Here is a 16,968-nt window from a genome sequence, read left to right as displayed (position 1 = left end):
TTCCTTTCAGAACGGGTATTATATGATAAATGTTAGAGGACAACGTAATTACGAAACTCATTTCGTTAAATAATTAGTGCGGCGATTGGAACAAGAAAGAACGTAGAAAAAATGCCGATTTTTCGACGTATTTTCCCAAAGTTAGATGTGGCCACAGTCAGAAATAACTTTCATATATTTCCCATATGTAAAGAAACTGCCGATACAAATCTGCATTCTTATTATAATCTTTGACTTTACATTTTAAGTCTGATGCATCAAATATTTACTAATTTTTCTTATCAGTCGGTAATATTTGGTTCATAAAGAACACCAAATATGCTACAAAAGCAGTAGATTGTTCACTTGAAAAGATTAATGTAGAAAGGAATCTAGGATATATATCTTCTTAGATCAAAATCTGAAAAACACCGCGTTACTAGTAATACGTCACTTGTGATGTCCTAAAAGTTATGTATTTTATATAATGTAAAGATATATATGCATAAAAAGAATTACAAATATTAAGCATTTGGATGATCATTTACGTTTCCGCTAAACGGAATATAGATCTCGGGGGCGGGGGCGTCAAGTGCACGTGTTTTGACAAAACCCGATATCGGTACACTTATACTTGTATATAATTATAATTCAGATATACTTGTGAGCACAAATGCATAATGAATATGTCTGATTTACTTTAGAATCAAAACATCCTTTGTACATTATTCCAATTCCAATGTAACTATCACAAAGTCAGTAGTAGATGCCTCAGATTATCAGTTAGTGGGTAGGTTAGTGGTATTAAATTTGCTAAAACCAAAAAGCGCGTAACTTGTTAATTACTCTGTTTGTATCTATATTCATATCTTCATTAATTTGACTATACTGGTTTATTTTTGTTCACGAATACTCAAGGACACACACACATAGAGAGAGAGAGGGGGGGGGAGAAAGCTTGTTAACACCAAACTGATCAATACATTTCTTAGAATGTGTAAAAAAAAAAATCAAAGAAAAACGGAAACATGTATGTTTTCAAATTGTTTATTGCTAAAGAAATACATTTGTTCTGCTTGAAATTATTATTATTATTATCATCATCATCATCATCATCATTATAAGAAATTCTATTATCATTTAATTTTGATATATTACAATTCTAGCCCCTTTGACAGTATTTTAATATTAGTATCATAATATGTAGAAATGACTTTTCAGGGGCGCATGCAGGAATTCCAGTTAAGGATTGTAAGAGAGAGAGAAAGAGAGAGTTACAAACTGTTTATTGTAGCTAACATAAGTTTACCCTTATATTTTTTTTCTGAAATTACTTTTCGTTAATGTTAATAAATAGAAACTTATTTAAAGAGAATTTCTTCTATCTTTCCATCCCTTTTTTCATTGGGGGGGGGGGGGCATTTTCTGGTGAAATACAAAAAATGTTTCCCTTAGAAACTAACAATATACATGTATAGGGAAATATATTATGGTTTCTGTAGGCACGCCCCTTTTAAGCAAGCTTGCGCTGATTGTAAGGTGATATGTCATGGACAAATGAATGATTATTGCCTGGATATCAGCAATATACATATATATACTCAGCTCTGCTCTTTTTTTAAAATCATAAATATCATAATGCGTGTGGCAATTGATATCAAAGCCAGGATTGGTACAGTAATGTTTACTCTTTTTGTACATTTATATAAAAATAATCATAGAATATAAGCAGATTTTCATTGAAGTTAAGAAATTGGAGAGAGAAGATATTCAAACACATTGCTTGGGAAAGTGGGGGAATTTGTAAATGTGTTATGGATATAATTGATTTATTTTTTAGCCTTAAATAAGTGACTTTTCAGTAGATATAACATTTCTTTGGAATATATTCCATATTACACCAACGAAAGTCACATTTTAGGTAAGAATGTTTTGATAAATAAACGAATCTGATAAGTTGCGATAATCTAAAATGTTCTATGTTCATGTATCGAAACCGACGCTCTAATGTTTGAATGTATTTTATTGCTACAATTGATCAGAAACAAATACATCCAACTAAGTCTTATAACAATTTCATTTACATCTTTTGTATGCTCAAATACTCGCTACTTTTAGGATCTAAGAATTTTGCATCGGATATCATACTCTCTTTAAATAATTTTAAGTATATTTTTATGCAGTTATAGAACAAGCTCTTCGGAAACATTCATTTTAAGAACATTTCAAGTTGCCTAGCTTGATATTCTTTTTTTTTTCTGGCTGCTACTGATTCCCACTTTGAAAAAAAAAAGATACAAGGTGTCTGGATTCGTATACAAAATACCTCTGCGTGTAGAAAAAAGTCTGGAAAACTATGTTGAACAAACGATCGTCATTTGAAGCAATTTGTATGTTGTTTCCCGGTATTATATTAAATACTCGACTACTATAGTAAAACTAGGAGCGATGCATCGCTCAAAAAATATGTACAAAGGATAGAAATAAAATGTGCCTTCTTATAAATGATATTATCCTATTGATCAGCAAGGTAGAGGGAAAATTTTCCGAGAATAGTATTTTCCGAGAATAGTCACAAAATTAGATTATATTGTTTAAATTAAAATTCAATCAATTAAACTCACAGTTGAATGAATTCTATTTACAACTGCTATTTATTGTCTTAAATTGATGATGATGTTTATAAGATGTTTGTTATTCATTTCCCAAAATTATTCAATTCAAATCAAGTGATTTTGCTTGTACAATAGCTTGATAATTTTACTGTCCCACGACGTTACGTTACTAGAAATGACGTTCTATTTGCATATATTCTATCAAAACACCTTCATACTTCAAACTCTATATTTCAAAAATTATAATCAATATTCAAAAAAGAAAAACAGTCCTTAAAAGTGTAAAGTCTATACAGTCAATTAAGAAAAACACATTAATTTTTTAGACGGGGCCATTTTTTGATGGTTCGTGGCTCTTGCTCCTCTATCGCATTCTTTAAAATATTTTCTTCCTTGTTTCATATCTTAACTCTCTTGATTCATCATTTGAATCAGGGTTGTAAGTTTTTTTTTTCTTCTACCTCATGTAATGTTCCAATCAACGTCAAAAAAGAAAAATAACTTATAGATATTAATTTTCATTCAAGAATTTATACAGTTATTCTTTTAATATAAGGAGTGCCTCTTTGTATACTACTCACGGGGATTGAACACATTATTGGAGTTTGTGGAAATGAAGCTGAAATTTTGAAGAATAAACATGTTGAACAGGAATGGAAACATCTTGCAGAAAATCTTAATTTTAAATCGCTCTTGATATATCCTATGTTTATCTATTGTCAAGATTACATGCCAAATGAATCGAAAGATGCTCTGAACTTGCATAATCTACTGTGGATGATGAATTTGGCTGCAGACAGTTCACGTCCAGTAACGTAATAATTAAAGGACAATATTATTATATATACACATGTATTATTTCATATGTTCTCTTATAATGTTGTGGTTAAGTGTAAATTTCTCTGTGTAAAATATATCTAAAGGTGAGTACATTTTACATGTTAGGCTACATAAATCACTTCTAACCTTTAGCTTAGAATAACCGTTTGTTGTGTTGCGTCGCCTATCATCCATATTTTTCAACATTATATATGTGTTCTCGAATCTTAACCAGTTTAAATCAATGTTTAGTTTATATCATCTAAGAAGAAAAGAGTTGAATTCATGGTTCCAGTTCTGCATAGTTTGCATGATAAGGAGCAGGTATTTCTCATACAAACATGTAAAAGTAATTGTACCTTGGTTCAGGGTTCAATTCCAGGTATTTATATATTTATATAATATAAATGCCTTTTATGTTTGGAACAAATAGGACAAAAGGTTAATGAATATGACAATGAACAGATGGTTTTCATCAAATTGTAAAATTCAATCAAAAGAAATCAAAAGTTCAATTGTCCATTGGACAAGACAATTCGTGATACTAGGGTGATAGTCATTGTCAGTGGGCTCTTGTGTTTATTTTGGGTATTATGCCACACCTAACTGGTCAATTCATTAAAGTGTTTTCTGATGGTCATTCAATGTTTTGATAACTGCATTATTATCATTATCATTATTATTATTGATTGTATTGTTGATTTCTTTATATTTTTATTCAAAATATACTCATGATTAGTTTTCTTACATATATTCTTTAACATACTGTTAAACATACAGCCTTGCTTACATTGACTGAATAAACCTAATAAACCAAAGCTAATGTGTTGTGTATTTGAGCACAAGTAAAGGATAACTGTCTATGGTACCATGGAAGTACTTTTTAAAGAATGTAACACATAATAATAAGAACCAGCAATTACACATTACATATTTCCGGAATGCCTAATCTACATGGACATAACATTTACTCCCTCTTAAGTTTTGAAGATGTACCCATTTACAATCACTATCATCCCTTTTATGCTAGTAGGTCTCGGAAACATATTACAAAATACAAATGTAAATTATACATTTAAAGAACAAAAATATAAACAACACATGTACAAATGAGAAACTTTTGTTTTCCTGTGATACAGTGTACCATGATGATTACTATGCCTCTGCACTAGTATCACATTTAACCTCAGTGTTAAACATAATCATCAAGATGTTTGGGCGGTTTCCTGACACGACTCGGATATCTTGGTTCAAGAGCAGTTTGAGTAGATGGCACAGCTGCGTTATCTGGATGGATACAAAGTAAGTGGTTCTGCATTGGACGTGGATAAGATCTGTTTCGGGATGGTTTGTTTTCCTGGTCTTTGACTCACAATTGTTTTAATAGGCTGAATATGCAAGTCTTCTTGAATGGGCACATTTGAAGTACAAAACTGGTCAGCATGTGACTCCTGGTGTTACTTCTACAGAATATGATATAAGTCCAGTCTGAGCTGTTACAGTTCCAGAAGTTCACTGACAATGATTCTTTCGGTAGTCATGAACAGCTATATCCTTGTTCGATTTTGCGTAACACACTTTTTTTCTTCTTTCGCGCACTTCACACTGTTTCTGCTCTACCTTCCTCCTAACATTTTGTTTCAAGAGGTCTAAAGGAGATGGTTAGTTTCTGCCCATGAATAGTTTTGCTGGACTTTTATTTGTTGTGCACTGTGGAGCGTTACGGCAAGCCATAAGAAAATTGCTTAGTTTCTTCACCACATTACCGTTTTCCTGTTTACTCGACTTAAGACTCATCTTGAATGACTGTTAATATCTTTCTGCTAAACCGTTAGTACTGGGGTGATATGGTGCTAAGGTTATTTTTTTATACCGTTCCCTCTGGTAAAATTGGCTAACTCCCCCTATATGAAGTGAGGTCCATTGTCGCTTACAATTTGTGATGGTAGGCCATTACCTGCAAAGAAAGTACGTAATACATCAATGGTCTGGGAAGATGTTGTTCTTTTCATAGGTATCACCTCTTGCCACTTAGAGTAAGCATCAACAATGACTACAATGACTAGAAACATTAAATTGAGAAACGGACTAGCAAAATCATGGGCTCCTTTCCCATGGTCTTGATGACCATTCCCAGGGGTGAATATGTGCGGTTGGTGGTGCGTGTTTTACTGCCTGGCATCTAGCACAGTTCTTACTCAAAAGCTCTATATCACGATCTATCCCTGGCCACCAAGCATGGATCTTTGCCAAGGTTTTCATTTTAATCACACCAATGTGGCCTTGATGTACGTTATCCAAAACTTGACTTCGCAGTGACGGCAGAATCACAAGCGGATCCCAGATAATAAACAGTTCACTACGGCATGTAAAGTATGGGTTCATCTCCTTTGACTCTGTAATTACACACCAACCTCTGGAAACGATATCGTAAACCTTGGACAAGAGGTATTCACGTCTTGTTTCACGTTGGACTGCCTCGGGTTTTAATATCGGTAAATGCTCCAGTTGACTACGTAACATGCAGCATCTCCACTTCTGCTTCCTCGTCCTTGTCCAGTAATCGGCTACCCTCATACTTGACAGGTAAGCGTGACAAACTGTCAGCATTTCCATGTTTTTTTTTTTTTTTTTTTTTTGTTTTTTTGTTTTTGTTTTTTTTTATTTCTGTTTACTATATCATAGTTGTATCCAGCTAAGAAAAAGGCGTACCTTTGCAGCCTAGCTGCTGTTGTGTTTGCTATCCCCTTCTTTGGACCAAATACTTGTAGATGTGCACGGGTCATATACATGTATAGATATTTCAATGTCCCTGTGGTGTATATTTTTCTGATGATTGGACTTGATAAGTGTTGTGTTTAGGACAGGCAGTCTTTCGTAAATTTGATGTTAACGATGTTAACTGGACATTTCTTTCAATGGAAACATGGAGCTGTTTGGCGTGGAGTTATGATAACATTTGATAGTCTCCAGTTTCTGCGGGATGGCGTTGATGTGAAAACGAATACTCAGCTGGACATCTTGACCAAGTTTTTGTCGGATTCACTTTTCGCACCACGGAGGTTTCACCAAGGACTTGAGCTATCTGGTCCAGATGATGTACATCTGTGCTGCACCCCTCGTACGACTAGCCCATGCAGAAGTTTCTTCGAAGTTTAAGGAATGCAGTAATTCAATCGTCTTAATAATCAAGGCCAGTATAACATACTGTATCATTTTATTGCACAGTGGGGTGCTTATGCTTGGAGTAGGCTATGAATATTCAGGTCATACATGTATAGATAAGTTAGTTACTCAGTCAGCCAATGGTGTCAATTTAAGGCAGGGATGTGAATCTCTGTGTTAAGTATTTGATATGTTCCAAATAGGTATAATTACGAAGGCAGTTTTTTAGCTCGTTTCTGTGGAAACTATTTTAAAAAACAGATTTTGTTCTATTTGTTCTGTTATCATTATGACAATGGTTTCCGTCTTATGTAGCAATTATTTATCTGGACATGTCTTACGCATGAATAAACGTTGCCCATATTGTTACTCTTCGGTACAGAATTTGTAGGAAATTAATGTACAGAGTTTATATTCCACCAGTTTGTTCATTATTAGTATAGAGTTTAGGCCTAATGTACATATCGTGTGGAAAGTTTATCGTGTACAAAGTTTATACATGAACCTACCCACGTTGTTTAGCAAAAGTACAGAGTTAAGGCCTTATAGGCACTCATTGTGTGGGAGTCTGGGTACAAAGGTTATCTTTACCTATCCACGTTGTTTAACAATGGTACAGAGTTTAGGCCTTATATAGGTACTTATTGTGTGGGAGTCTGGGTACAAAGTTTATTTGTGCTTATCCACGGTGTTTAACAATGGTGTAGAGTTTAGGCCTTATAGGTACTTATTGTGTTGGAGTCTGGGTACAAAGTTCATGTGTGCCTATCCACGTTGTTTAACAATGGTACAGAGTTTAGGCCTTATATAGGTACTTATTGTGTGGGAGTCTGGGTACAAAGTTTATTTGTGCTTATCCACGGTGTTTAACAATGGTGTAGAGTTTAGGCCTTATAGGTACTTATTGTGTTGGAGTCTGGGTACAAAGTTCATGTGTGCCTATCCACGTTGTTTAACAATGGTACAGAGTTTAAGCCTTATATGTACTCATTGTGTGGGAGTCTGGATACAAAGTTATATATGTACCTATCCACGTAGTTTAATAATAGTACAGAGATTAGGCCTTATATGTACTTATTGTGTGGGAGTCTGGGTTCAGAGTATTTATGTTATGTTAACAGTTAAGTACAGGGTTCACATGTTAAAAGATAAGTACATGGTGCAGGCTTTATGTGTACCATTTGTATGAATGTTAAGATATTTAGTCAAAGGTGTCTGCCCCTTTTTGTCAATTTTTGTAACAGAGTTTAGATCGTACGTGGACTTTTCGAGTTGGAGTTTGTTTATCAAGTTATATTACTCTGGTTATACGAATGGGATTGTTTTAATAGCTTATTTATTGGCTTACTAACGTTAAAAGAGTTTACTTATTACTATATTGTAGTTTTTATACATTCCAGTGAGATGTAGTTATGTATGTCTTTTGCACATAACGACATTTTGGTTTGATGTGCCATCTTTTTGCTAACTTTTTCTTGTGATGTTTTCTAGTGATTTTTTTTTATTTTTTTTTTTTTTTTTGGGGGGGGGGGGGGAATCAGGCATTATCAAATTTTATGTGACTTACAATCAGAGCTTGTGAGTCTGATCCCCTTCTTGTGTGTTAAATTATTTATACTTATACCATCCGACATTTAAACAAATGACATAATTCATCTCTATGAAAGTGTTTTATTTGATTTATACAAATTCAGCAAAAACTAGCTGTGGAGAGCTTGCCTAGCATTAAAAGACATAAAACAACAATTATTAGAATAATAATTGTAATTTTGTATTTAAGGATTTGTGTAGAGGATTTCATGAGGATTATTCCTTCATTGTAAAAATTCTTAGATCCACTCCTTGGAAAGAAAAAATAACTTACCTAATTACATAATATAGATTATCAATTTACCTAGATGCTATGGAGCTGCACAAAGTCAGAGAATGTAAAGAATATCGCTAACAGGATAGGTGTATACCTGATTAGCCCCAAAAATGCAAGGGAATAGACTAGACTGTTTGAGCTGAAATATGTCAATTGCTTATATCATGTATATTTTGAAAAGTGCAGGGAGCTGATTCTGGTCGGCATAACATTATTTTTATTCATGACAGAATTTAAGCGAAGTGGATATTTTGAGCTATTATACGCATTTTCGGCAAAATTACGATTTTTTTTTCCGAAACAGCTCCAACTAGCTCCCAACACTTTTGGGAAGCCGATGTAAATCTTTTTTAATATGTATCTTTTTTCTAAAACCATGTACGCCCTTGCACTAGCCTCATTTTTATACATTCAGCTGAACAATTCTATTTTTATACCAGTCACGTGACACAGCTGAAAAATGCGATGTAACTTGTACTGAGTAAGTCACAAACCTATCCATTAATCTCTCACCAGAGGGCGTATTACAACAATGAGTGGAGCGTAGCGGGAACGATAACTCTGGATAGAGATTGTCATTTAAGATATCTATATTACCTTTCTTACATGCTTATAGTTACTTTGTTACAAAGATTATAAAAACTAATACGTACGTATTAAGAATGTACTAAGATCGCAATTTCCATTCCCTTCCATCATAGCTGAGACATATCATAAATAAGTTTGTGTATATTTAGGACGAAAATATTGTTTGTTTGTTTGATTATTGTTTAGCGTCCCTCTCAAAAATTTTTCACTCATATGGTGACACCACCACTTGCCGGTGGAGAGCTGCAAATTTTGACCTATACTCGGCACTCAGGGCAATTGAGCAGTGAGGGATCTTTTTCGTGCCAACACTTACTGCGACACGGGACCCCGGTTTATACGGTCTCATCCGAAGGACCGGTATCGACGTCCCACCGTGGGATTTGAACTCGCGGCGTTAGGATCAACTCCTTACTCCGCGACTCTAGAGCGAACGCTCTAACCACTGCGCCATGCGGGCGACGGGAAATATTGTAATTTGCTTCATTCGGAGCTTTTAAGTAATATCCTTTAAAGTAATATGTAGCACAAGGTATTAACTTTCATTTTATTTCTTTTATTTACTGACTCTTAACACTTTCGACGCCTAAGCGACATAAATGTCCTTTACTGAGTCAACGCCAAACCGGCAAAAATGTTTTCTTCAATAAATGTTTTACTTTTTTATTTGATTATCCATATACCGTACGTGTAATTAAACACATTAATATCTATTATCTATATAATCTTTATAATATTTTGACAAGTCTTTATTTTTACATAGTCATTGGTCTAAATATTACGTCATATTTTTTACATTGACGTTAAATAATGATGCCGGCTTAGGAGTACGCTAGCATTGTAAAAAAAGTATGGCACTCTTTCCATTAGCAATTTTATGTTTCATTTTCATTGTTGCCAGAAAGTTTTACACTTGTTTTCTCCGGTGATACATACATACATACATACATACAATACACACACACACACACACACACATATATATATATATATATATATATATATATATATATATATATATATATATATATATATATAGTTATACAAGAGGCGTGTTGGCGTGTTATGGGATATTTGGCGTATCTCAGACTCACGTTGTGGGATCCTTAGGTGGTTTATGGGTCATCTATATTTTGACCCATAAACCATGTAGTCTAAACTTCACAGAAATGTTGAAAATGCTATTCCTACCATAAAAAACAAAAAAAATATTTTTTTTGACCTATAAGGATATATAGAAAAATGTCCCACAACGCAAAATCTATTTTTAGAACAGTCGGTCTAAGTCCCTCGCTTTCAACATTTTGTGTATCTATAAATGTCAATTGGAATACCCAGCGATACACGCAATGCATTATGGGAGGACAATGGCGGCGTTTAGCAGGGGTAAAGGTATCACACCGGTAATTGACCAATCAAAATGAACTTAGTCAATTGTAGTTCCATACATAATAAAGAAATTTTTTTTTATTGTGAGAAATTTTTTAATTTCCCTTATTCTATTTTTACATTTTTGGTATCTGTGCTTAGGATATTTTATGTACTTTGTAAAATATGAAAGGTTTTTGACAGGAACTATTTCTTTCGGGGCATAGGAGGCCACTTCCTGGGGTGCACACAGGATGTTTATAAACACATTGAATACACGTGGTTTTGAGGGTATTCCTGTTTGCCGATGGAAAAAATCAGAAAATGCCGTGTAGGTACCCTATTTTTTGGTGTCAGCTGATGTGACTGGTAAGGTTTAACACTTCCTGCTAAATATTTTTTCATGAATTCGAATACCTGATTTTAATGATTTTTTATTCTATATAGAATTACATAGTGAAAACAATTACCGGTGTGATACCTTGAAGAGCTGTAAGTATCTTGTTATTATTATTCAGCAGCAAGTAGTAGAGCAATTGAATATTACACATATTTATGATAATTAGACGAGAGAACGAGGGACTTTCGAACTTGTTTGATCGTAAGCACAGTTTAAGGTTGGTCGCGGGTTTACTGCATAAAAATTCTTACGGGAAAACATGATCAGAAAAATTTGATATAATGTTCCTTAGAATTTGCGGCATATTATCTGAAATTTTTATTAAATTTGCCTACGTGAAGATAAGTAGCTTATCTTCTCTAGTATTATGAAATTCATATTCTGCCCACGAAGTCAGAATGAACGGTATATTGATATAAACATTCTTCGTGCATTAGAATTAATATGCAGTAACACTGCGATAGATAATATAATACAAGTAATGTTAGGATGTTCAAGTTCGTTATTAAGAATTCAAGTATAACACGGTAAAGGAAAAAAAAAGCCCACCATTGAAGGGGGGTGGGGGTTATCGGTAATGTTCTTTTTAAGTCAATCGCAATACATGTAGTCAGAACTCTCAAACATTTGTTCTTTCTTGTTTTTTTTTTCTTTATTAATTTTTCATCATTAAAAAATGTAAAATACATGCATTCAGCTTAAACACAGATAACTTAATTTTGTTATAGAAAAAATTGTACTTGAAGTCTTATACTTGTATTTCGTAATACATGTAGTATATTAATATCTGTTTAGAGTGCCATAAACATGATAAAGGTCCGATATGCTGGGTGTTTGTATGAATTCATTTTAAGGGGATGAAGGACACATGGTCACATGACTCTGTTTAACTACATCATAGTCTCCGTTTATATAAGTGCAATATGTGTAAAGCATTAATTCTTGTATAATTTTTTGACAATTTTTTAACTTTAATTACCATCTTATATAAAAAAAAATTAAAAAGTTTTTACGTTCTTGTAAACATAAACAAATTATGAAAAAGATTGATCCACTCCTCTGTTTCCCTAAACTGCGTGTCCAACAAGTAGGTGACATCATACACGATCTGTTAGTACAGCAAGATCATACTCGGTGAACACAGGGGTGGTATTATTATGTAAAAACAGTTCATAATCAGTATATGATGAAATATTTTGAGAAATGGGGAACACAAAAAATTATTTTTGCATGGCTGATGACGGAAATCATAGGTAGGTATATCTTATTTCGCTTATTTAGCTTACGTGTGACGTCATAGTTGGTTTTTCTCCTAGTCGAGAAATGTAACATGACACATGCTTGTCATGCTTATGTCCTCTTTAACGATGTCCTAGGAAATAATGAGGTCAGCTTCATCATTTGAAATTTTTACAGTTAATCAATAATTTGAAGGATTTGCATTTCAACGTATTGAATGATAGAATTTTTTGTAAATTACATTTTTTATTGTTTAAGTTGTCTTAAAAAGTGCGTAATTTTCCCTATCCAGATGCAGTGTGATAGACAAAACTTGCTTTTTTGAATTTTAAATCCTAGTTATACTCTGAAATAATTTAAAAGATACATGTCCACTTTGATATTTTTTACATATGCTTAAAAAATCCCATTTAGGACAGAGTAATGAGCCGGAAACATGGAGAATTAAAACTCCACTTAGATACAGTAGGGCATAGTAATTGTCAATCAATATCTCCAAAATAAGGTAAGAAACCTAATGATATAACTGCTTTAAGATATGTGGGACATACTTAATTAGAAATATGCAAAATATGAAAAAAAATTGAATGACAAGTATTTTTTCAGCTCAAGGTCCTTCTCCTCCTTATTATAACATGTTTAAGGTATTCGATGTATAACGAGCTCGTACATTCCCGCTAATTTCCGTAACACTTCGGAATGGGGGATTTCCCTCGAGTTATTCCGGTCTTCCTGATAAGAGTTATCGTTCATAAGCAACCAAAATGGCCGATCAGAGGGACAGTCGAGGTCGGTTCGCGAAGAAAGGTCCCAAAAGAGTTCGAATTAAAAGAACATATGTTTCAACTGAGCATAATTATATAAGTGGACATCAGTGCCCTGGCGAATCATGTAAAGATAGATGGTGTCCTTTATTTAATAACATCCATGATCTCGGGAAAAATGTGAACCGTAACTGGAAGGACGGACGGCGTGTTATGGAGCTAGGTGTTTTGCTGGAGGCCCTATCCGCATGTTCCTCCTGTCGCATGGGACCGATTCCTCTTTATGAAGAAAATGTTATAGGAGAGAGACGACGAGGCCTTGGTGGATATTTGTACGTCGTATGCATGAATCCTGAGTGTGGTGAAGTTAACATGGTACCATATGGGAAGACGCATCGACAGAAAGATAAAAGAACAGGGATGCCATGTTTTGTTGTGAATACTAAGTTAGGCACTGGTTTGTAATTTCAAATAGTTTCAGAAATTGAGGAAAATCACAGATGTACACACTGAGTAACAGTCATATAATGTTTAAAATAAACTTTCACTGTTTAATACCATTTTTTTTCTTCAAACCAGCTGCTTTCTTCGTGGTTAACTGGGCTATACTTTCTACATTTTCTCCTGCACGCCGCTCCATAGCCATTAATGTCTTATTGTTCACTGTTGGTATGTTCAGCGTAGACAGGAGGTTATTGACTCAATCTGGCCCTCCTAGACTGTCTATCATAGCTAGAAACAATGTAATCCTGTACAATGACTGTGCACAAGTGGTTTGAAGAAAAAAAATGGTATTAAACAGTGAAAGTTTATTTTAAACATTATATGACTGTTACTCAGTGTGTACATCTGTGATTTTCCTCAATTTCTGAAACTATTTGAAATTACAAACCAGTGCCTAACTTAGTATTCACAACAAAACATGGCATCCCTGTTCTTTTATCTTTCTGTCGATGCGTCTTCCCATATGGTACCATGTTAACTTCACCACACTCAGGATTCATGCATACGACGTACAAATATCCACCAAGGCCTCGTCGTCTCTCTCCTATAACATTTTCTTCATAAAGAGGAATCGGTCCCATGCGACAGGAGGAACATGCGGATAGGGCCTCCAGCAAAACACCTAGCTCCATAACACGCCGTCCGTCCTTTCAGTTACGGTTCACATTTTCCCCGAGATCATGGATGTTATTAAATAAAGGACACCATCTATCTTTACATGATTCGCCAGGGCACTGATGTCCACTTATATAATTATGCTCAGTTGAAACATATGTTCTTTTAATTCGAACTCTTTTGGGACCTTTCTTCGCGAACCGACCTCGACTGTCCCTCTGATCGGCCATTTTGGTTGCTTATGAACGATAACTCTTATCAGGAAGACCGGAATAACTCGAGGGAAATCCCCCATTCCGAAGTGTTACGGAAATTAGCGGGAATGTACGAGCTCGTTATACATCGAATACCTTAAACATGTTATAATAAGGAGGAGAAGGACCTTGAGCTGAAAAAATACTTGTCATTCAATTTTTTTTCATATTTTGCATATTTCTAATTAAGTATGTCCCACATATCTTAAAGCAGTTATATCATTAGGTTTCTTACCTTATTTTGGAGATATTGATTGACAATTACTATGCCCTACTGTATCTAAGTGGAGTTTTAATTCTCCATGTTTCCGGCTCATTACTCTGTCCTTAATGGGATTTTTTAAGCATATGTAAAAAATATCAAAGTGGACATGTATCTTTTAAATTATTTCAGAGTATAACTAGGATTTAAAATTCAAAAAAGCAAGTTTTGTCTATCACACTGCATCTGGATAGGGAAAATTACGCATTGGAAATGGGGTAAGTTTAATCAGTTTAATATGCAGCATTATTGAACATGAAAATGTGTATCAAATTTGGTGTACTTAAGGTAGCTAAGGACACCTGACCCCAAAAAAAACCTTCCAATAGATTTTGCTGAAATTTTCACATGGCATAAAGGAATATGTAATGGACATTTAGTGGAAATATGATCATGGCATTGAGGGTAAATTATCGAGCTACGGGGTGATGAGTTACCTCCCCTTTCCCCTCAATCTAAAATTCAGTATCCAACATAAAAAGACCCATAAAAAATTTATTATACAATATGCAAGCATAATTTAAAATTATTTCCAAACAAAAGTGATATTATAAACTTATTTCAACAATAGATTGCTTGAACAGAAATATAATAAGAGAACAGTGCACATTATAATGTTTAGATTGAACAAATCCGACTATTTTCATCCATACAAATTATACCATTTTTCAGACATAAAAAAATATCTGTCCAATAGATTTTTAATTTTTTATTATTACATGAAAGATAAGTCCAATACAGTTCCTCACTCAAAAAATCTTGACCACATTGAGGGCAAATAAAGACAGCACATGGTCCACTGACACCCCCCCCCCCCTTCCTTGTTTTCCAGTCTTGAAAAAGAAGAATAATGATTGACTTGCTATTTATCACAAATCAAAGTGATTTTATAAAAAAAATTAATTGATGGAAGTAATTATTAGTTCAAAGCAATGTGTAATAATGATAAGTGAAAATATGAACTTGGCAATGATGATTACCAGGTAATTATCAAGCCATGGGGTGAAGAGTTACCTCCCCTTTCCTCTCAATCTAAAATTTATTTTCCAACATAAAACGTACTCAATAAAAATTTATCATTATTCATTACATTTTCTTGGTTGTTAACTAAGAGAAAACATTAGTATGCAATGGAAAATTTCACTTTATTTGAATTTTTTCCACATTGAGGGCAAATAAAGATAGCACATTGTCCCCCAACCCACCCACCCACCAATTCCTTGTTTTTCACTCCTGAAGATACAAATAATGATTAAACTCTAAATACCCACATTTTCAACATTTATCTTATTTTATTGCCACATAAAAAAAATAATTATTATGTAAAAATATATTAAATATATGTGCTCGTTTCTTAGTCAAAACAAAAGCAAGCTATTTGACATATCATTGCACAATACACATACTTAATTCTGTTGCATGAATATCATTGAGAAATCTTTTAAATTGAACAAAAGTAATTCAAATGTAATTTTACTATTATACGCATTACTGAGCTGGTTCGATAACAATATAAAGTCAAGGTAACTCACACAGGAAATGAAACATGAATTTTTTTTAAAAAGAAATTATACATTTCTACATGTGGAGCGGCCCATTGCCGCATCCGACTGAACACTCACACAACAATATAAACATGAAATTTGAAAAAAAATAATGTCTACATGTGGAGCGGCCCATTGCCGCATCCGACTGAAAACTCACACAACAAATTAAACATGACATTTGATAAAAGAAAATAAGGTCTACATGTGGAGCAGCCCATTGCCTCATCCGACTAAACACTCACAAAAAATTAAACATGAAATTAAAAAAAAAAGAACAAAGTTCTACATGTGGAGAGGCCCAATGACGCATCTGACTGAACACTAGCACATCAAATTAAACATGAAATTTGAAAAAAATAAGGTCTACATGTGGAGCGGCCCATTGCCGCACCCGACTTAACACTCACACAGCACAAAAAAAAAAAAAAAAAAAAAAAAAAAAAAAAAAAAAACGGAAAAAACAAAATTTGTTTAAACAGTTATAATCTATTGAAGTAACAATCACAAATATCTTTACACACCTGATTTGATCTGGGTAGCTATGTATTTACATGTTAATAATCAGAAAAATTTATGGAATATACATGCAAATTTTCTCTCACAGTTTTAAATATTACATTTTCCATGAGGAAACAAAGCATTGCAAATTGCATGAGGTTCCAATTAGACTAGTTTCACAATATTATACCACTGAACTTTATGTCAAACCACTGAACTCTTTTTCACTGTGTTACTCTTCCTGTTTCTCAAAGTATGCATTAATGCGTTTTGATGTTTTTGCATTAAAACCATGTTCTGATAACACAGACTTTACTCCTGTATCATTGTCTCTGTGGTATGCCAGGTAGAGGTGTCCAAGTCCAAGACCAGAATTGGCAAGTTTTCTAGAATTGGCATTTGAAATCAGCTTTCTTTCAACAACTGGCCCAAATGATTTCTGCAGAGCATGGAAATTGAAAGGAAAGGCATCTGTTTCTCTGAA

The 16,968-nt window shown here is 33.9% G+C and overlaps 1 pseudogene; it reads right to left on the bottom strand.

The window, feature by feature from the left end:
- The window catches only part of LOC133177170 (uncharacterized), a 49,231-nt pseudogene extending 35,078 nt beyond the window's left edge, over window positions 1–14,153 (bottom strand).
- Between the last annotated feature and the right edge of the window lie 2,815 nt (window positions 14,154–16,968).

This window comes from Saccostrea echinata, unplaced genomic scaffold, assembly GCF_033153115.1.
Source record: "Saccostrea echinata isolate AGI-Se365-2 ecotype Australia unplaced genomic scaffold, CSIRO_AGI_Sech_v1 ptg000088l, whole genome shotgun sequence".
Lineage (NCBI taxonomy): Eukaryota > Metazoa > Mollusca > Bivalvia > Ostreida > Ostreidae > Saccostrea > Saccostrea echinata.
This window is presented reverse-complemented; position numbering and strand designations above follow the sequence as displayed.